General features: G+C 38.2%; 1 long non-coding RNA gene across 1 annotated transcript; it reads left to right on the forward strand.

The window, feature by feature from the left end:
* Positions 1-919: 919 nt before the first annotated feature.
* LOC121419991 lies at positions 920-4,441 on the forward strand. The gene is made up of 4 exons (XR_005970678.1): positions 920-1,326; positions 2,530-2,685; positions 3,478-3,547; positions 4,145-4,441. It is a non-coding gene; the product is annotated as an uncharacterized LOC121419991 (long non-coding RNA).
* Positions 4,442-6,261: the final 1,820 nt, after the last annotated feature.

A 6,261-nucleotide genomic window follows, 5' to 3' on the forward strand; every position in this document is an offset into this window, starting at 1 on the left:
ATCCGGGTCACCGGAGTCCGAAACCCTCGCTCTATCCAAAATGACCACAAAGTGTGGTTACACGTCAAAGTTTAGGTCAAATGTTTAACCGCGCTATATACGTGGTCATTTTGGCCACTGTGCGGGGTCACCCAAAATGACCATTAAGCATGAATGATTATTTTCCATTTGAAATGTTCTGCGTGTACGTGGTCGCAATATAATCATCGTGGTTAGTTCTACTTGATGCTGACAAAAAATCGGACCCAATTTTTGTGACTAGTATAATTATCGTCGATCAAACCGTGACCACGAAACGTGGTCAAATTATGCTCTTTCATCTGACCACGTTCTGCGTGGTCAGTATAACTAATCATCGTGGTTAATTCTAGCAGTGGTTCTGACCAAAGAACCTGTTTCGTCGATCAAACAACCACGAAACGTGGTTAAATCATTTTGACCACGTAAAACCACGCAAAATCCGACCACGCATTTTTAAGAGTGTAGTAGTAGTAGCAGCAGCAGCAGCAGCAGCAGTAGTTACTACTGCTGCTGCTGCTGCTGCTACTACAGTGCAGTAGTAGTAGTAGTAGTAGTAGTAGTAGAAGTAGTAGAAGTAGAAGTAGCAGCAGCAGTATTAGTAGTAGTAGCAGCAGCAGCAGTATTAGTAGTAGTAGTAGTAGTAGTAGTAGTAGTAGTAGTAGTAGTAGTAGTAGTAGTAGTAGAAGTAGTAGAAGTAGCAGCAGTATTAGTAGTAGTAGTAGTAGGAGCAGCAGCAGCAGCAGCAGTAGTAGTAGTATTAGTAGAAGTAGCAGCAGTATTAGTATTAGTAGTAGTAGTAGTAGTAGTAGTAGTAGGAGCAGCAGCAGCAGCAGCAGTAGTAGTAGTATTAGTAGAAGTAGCAGCAGTACACTGAAAAGATAACTTTGTCACAAGGCCCGATTAATTCGTCAATCGGGGTAAAATAATTTGTTTTGCGATATAACTGTGAAATGACAAACTCATGGTAGTAACATAACAAATTGATCGAGCACTATTACAAAGTTTCAACTGGTGTTGACAAAAACAAACTTGCGCATGACTGATTTATTTGCGTGACGACTCTTCACAACCGTATTTGACAAATCCTCTTCGCGGTCAATGTAGAAATGACGAGTTTAAGTCGGCCATAACGAATTATATTACAAATTATTTGCTGAAAAACAAATCAATTTGTTGAGGCAAAATGCATGACAAATTTAGCTCCTGAAGACAGTTCGGGACACCCCGCACATAATCAGCGTCTTCGAATCACTCGCCGGTCGCCGTGATTTTGCTGCGAAGCAAGGCTTGGGTAGATCGTAAAAGGTAAACTTTTATACTAAAAAAATAAATTAAATGATTAATTAATGAATTTGATTGTAGTATATTACTGTGGAGATAACTATTGTATGAAATTCTATAATAGTGAAGTGTTTTTCACCGAAATATTTGTAAATTGAGTATGCATACCTGCATGCTCACGGCTACCTCGAGCGAAGTTCGTGCAGACTTCACTACCGGTACTACACTCCCGTCTCCACCTACCCGAAAGTACCGGTACGTGGAGTGTAGTGTACCGGTAGTGAAGTGGAGTGAAACCTGCACGAACTTCGCTCGAGGTAGCACACGGCGGGACGGGCATCCCATGCACAATGACAATACAATGTAGGCCTAAGCTTATAAAATGCGATTGACTCCAACAATGTCGAATGCGTGTACAATGTATACCGTACTGTGTGTGTCATGTGTGTCTTGCCTGGTCTTGACCGAGTGTCCTGTACTCACGTACCGGTACGTGTAGACTATCTAGGCTAGTTTCACCAGTCTAGTAATACGAGGTAGGCCTAGGCCTTTTTAGGGCCTAACTTACATGTTTTTAGACAATCGTTATGTTTCGAAAAAAGTAGGCCTATTATGGGACTAGGCCTAAGTAAATGTAATATCATAGGCTAGGCCCTACCTGTTATCAGTCAATATTTGTACTCAAATTCAATAAGTAGCAATAAGGAGAGACCTGTCTGGACTGCAGACTGTTTGCTACACTCATGTCTCATGACAGTCAATAGTGTTGGCCCAGGCCTAACTTACTTACTGACTTCACTAACATATGATTGCCAGGCCTTTTGACATGGCCTTGGCCTACATGTATCTACAAATTAATCCGACTTTGCACATTCCTATGCCCCACCGACGTCATTACGGGGGCAATTTACACATAAACTAGCATAGTTCGCTTAGATTTCGATTTGCGATGTTCACTGTCGCAAGCCACATGAACCCTACCAAAGATGGTAGGGTTTGTGATTACAATTTTATAAAATTAATGCCTGAAGTAGTCTAAACAAGATCTGTACAGGAGTGTGTTTGTGGTTATAAGCTAGCTGATTTACAGGCTGAAGCTGTATCTTTCTTGTCAGTAAAATTATAAATCCAATCAGCCTGTCACTATAAACACCAATAAGTTAACATGTTCAACAACACCAGCATTAATCTAGTGAACAGGGGTCATGATGTTTTTCATATTTTCAGTTTCTTGCAGAGTTTCGCAGGATTCATGGTGAGGACCTAATCACACTGTTCAACCAAGGACTACAAAGACTGGCAGAACCCCTTTCTGGACTTCACAAAGATAGATGCAAATGAGCCAAGAAAGATGTGACAGTTTACTTCCCGGAAGCTAAGAAGGTATTCTGTTATTCGGATTTTTTTAATTTGTAACATCACACATTAAAACCCCAAATTGTTATACAATGGAAAAATAATTTGTAACATTATTCTCTTATTATACAATGGATAATTATCTCTTCATTCCAGGGTGCCACACATGACAAAAGGAAACTGTAAATACACTTTAAGAATTGAAGTTCGAACCCCTTCAGGCAACCAACTTTATGCTGACAAAGGCATGCAACCATTTTACACTCGCACTTGGCCTAGTCACTTGATGTAAAATGGATGTGTAATATCAATGTCCAACAATTCATGAGTTTGTCTCTTATGCCTGCCTAAAAGTGTTTAACTCCTGTCCATTTGTGGTCATTTTTGAAGCCGACATTCTGAGATAATTCTTCATTGAATTTGGGTTTTTTCTTTTCTATCTTTCAATAATTTGAGCATTAATAGACAGCTGTTAGTTATGAAGCATGTTGGTATTTAAATTTAGAATCGTTGGCAGGGCCAGAATTTGGTGCGAATTGATTCACTGATAGGTTCTTGTAGACAACTTTATGTGTGAATCAAACTTGATTCTTGCAAGCTGGTATCATGAGAATGAAGGCAGGAAGCTATTCATTAGTTTTGAGCAAAATTACAGCTCAGAACTTCAGTCCCTTCAATTCATTCATGATCTAAAGATTGCGGTGGTAACGTGGTGGTATAATCAATGTTGGATTCCAACTTGCAGAATACAAGCTTCTGTTTTGATTTAAAAACATGGTGCATTTTTTAAATTATTGACATTTCTTAATCTGATTCCAGAAATTGCCATACAGATTCTACCAACCTTTTTCAAGGAAGACCTGGTGATATATTCATCTCAAGTGACAAGGTATGGTACCGCATAACCAGTTAGAAGTAATTTTACAACATTGACATAGACTAGATTATAAGTTTCATAAAGCCAAAACCTAAGAATCATATTTTAGCATTCTTTTGCACTCCGCTCTACAACTTTAGACTGCTGAGCCAACTGGTGGGTTGTGTTTATGACAAAGTACACTGGTATTATGTGATCAGGTACTTAAGATTTACATGCATGCTATGTGTGATGTGTGATAACACAACATTCCAGTCAGCCCACTAGCATGCAGTTGCAAATTACAGCACCAAACAAAGCTGAATACATTCTGAGTGGTGGAATTTTGTTAGTTTTGCATTCTATCAGAGTGATTTATTTGCCAAAAATATTGTTACATCTTATTAATGTTATTTGAATAATAATTGAAAGAGAAATATTTCAATCCAAGTAGGGTGAAAAATATTGTGTGTTGCTTGCTAAGAAATCTTATCGTTTTTGACTCCGCCTGCCCATCCATTGTCCCATAATGGTGGGCCAAGTTTCTTAAAAAAACAAACATATTTCTTGTTGAGAAGCTAAACCACATGCATTGAATAAGAAACCCTTGTTATTGTTTTTCATTGACAGGTTGATACGAAGCCCATGTACATACATGTATCCTGCAATCAAGAGGAATCATATGAGCTTGTTCTGGAGGAGCAAAGAGTCTGTCAAGTCCAGGATAAAGTGCATGCATTGGCTTGTTAAGTAGCTGGTTTTTATTTTTCATTCAGCCTATGGCTGTGAGCCATCAGTCATGAAAATTCGTGAGTTTTGCCAACTTGGAATTCTTCAGGTGAAAGATGCATGTCCTGTTGATAAATCTGTTATCAACCTTCTGAACATGTTGAAGAAGAAAGTGCCCTCCAAACAAGGGAAGTAACTGAAGTCCGGCTGAAGTCATGGAACAGCTGTTTTTAAGTTACAGAGCATGTCCTTTAGGTTAAAATTGTTACAAGTTTAAAGATTGTAAGTACATGTATGTACAGTTGTATTGATAAATTGTGATTTTTTGAAAGAGATTTGAAAAAGAAAGTTTAAAGTCACATTTAGAGCACAGTAGATGGAGATGGCTCACACACTTGATGAAGCATATTCTATGGAAGCTCAAAAGTACCACCGAGATGTTGAGAAGTCGACATCATGGTAGCAAAAGATCAAATGACAAGATCCTGGATCTCATCATGTCCACATCTTTCAGAAGAGATGATCAGCAGACAAGATCCCGGATCTCATCATGTCGACATCTTTTAGAAGAGATGATCAGATGACATGATCATGAATCGAAGATCTTGTCATCTGATCTTCTATTCTAAAGGATGTCGACATGACGAGATCTGGGATCTTGTCATCTGATCATCTCTCCTACAAGATGTCGACATGACGAGATCCGGGACCTTGTTATCTGATCATCTCTTCTACTGGATGTAGACATGACGAGATAGAAGATCTCGTCATGTCTACATCCAGTGGAAGAGATGATTAGGTGTCATGATCTCGTAACTCGTCATATCTACATCTTGTAGGAGAGATGATCAGATGACAAGATCCCGGATCTCGTCATGTCGACATCCTTTAGATGTCGACATGTCAACATGATGAGAACCTGGATCTTGTCATCTGATCATCTCTTCTAAAAGATGTCGACATGATGAGATCAGGGATCTCGTCATCTGATCTTTTGCTATCATGATGTCGACTTCCCAAGATAATTATCACAACATCTCGGTGCCACTTTTAAGCTTCCATAATATTCACACTTCATCTACTCACAGGAAAATCTGAATATCTCAAGAGCTCCATTCCTGAGAAAACATAGTGCAAGGTCTTGTATCTTCTTTAGAATATGTGGGAACTTCTGTACACATAATCAATGTTGACTCTCAAATCTCCTGTACAGAGAATCCTTGTACAATTGCCGAGGTTGGCCTGATGGACGATGCCAAAGTGTAGCTTGCGAGCTTTTGAATATATTGTGAGGTAGCCTCACCAACTGCATAAGGATTCTCTCATATCAACCTGTATCGGTTCAAGAAATGCCTTGTTTATGTTATTGCAACAGCTGAATGCAAAATTGTTTTTGAAAATATGCTTGTAAAAAAAGAAAAGAAAAAATAGTATTGTGAACAAGTCAAACAAAAGGACAATATTTTAAAACTTGATTGGACATTAGTTTTGGTCTCGACGTAAATGTGTTTTCTACAATGTGCAGTAGTTGTACATACCTGCCAACTATTCAGATTTATGAGCTTTCAAACTAAAAATTCTGGATAGTTCAGATTTTTGAAAATCTTCATGATGGTTAATTCAATCTTAAAGTTCAAAGATTTTATATATAAATTAATTGGAAAAAATCACCCATCTTTTCAATTTGGTTATTTTATACTATCAATGTTGGCAGTTTTGGATAGCATTGTGTATATCTAAAATGTTTTGCTCTCTGAATGTGAAATGGGAAGTGGCAAGTGGGCTCTCAATTTCTTGAGTAAATCATGGAAAAAAGTGAGAACCCTCTTTCAAGGAAGGAAGAACAAAAACAGAAAATACAGTTCCAAAACTTCTGAAACACTAAAGAGGAATTTTCATTCTTTAATGGCTTTGGATCAGGGAAATTTCTTTTCTTTTTTTTTAAAGTTGTCCAACATTTTATTGTTCTTTTGGAATGATTTTCAACTCTTAATGGAAAGTATTTTGATTCGTCAGGT

This window comes from Lytechinus variegatus, chromosome 8 (assembly GCF_018143015.1).
Source record: "Lytechinus variegatus isolate NC3 chromosome 8, Lvar_3.0, whole genome shotgun sequence".
Taxonomy (NCBI): domain Eukaryota; kingdom Metazoa; phylum Echinodermata; class Echinoidea; order Temnopleuroida; family Toxopneustidae; genus Lytechinus; species Lytechinus variegatus.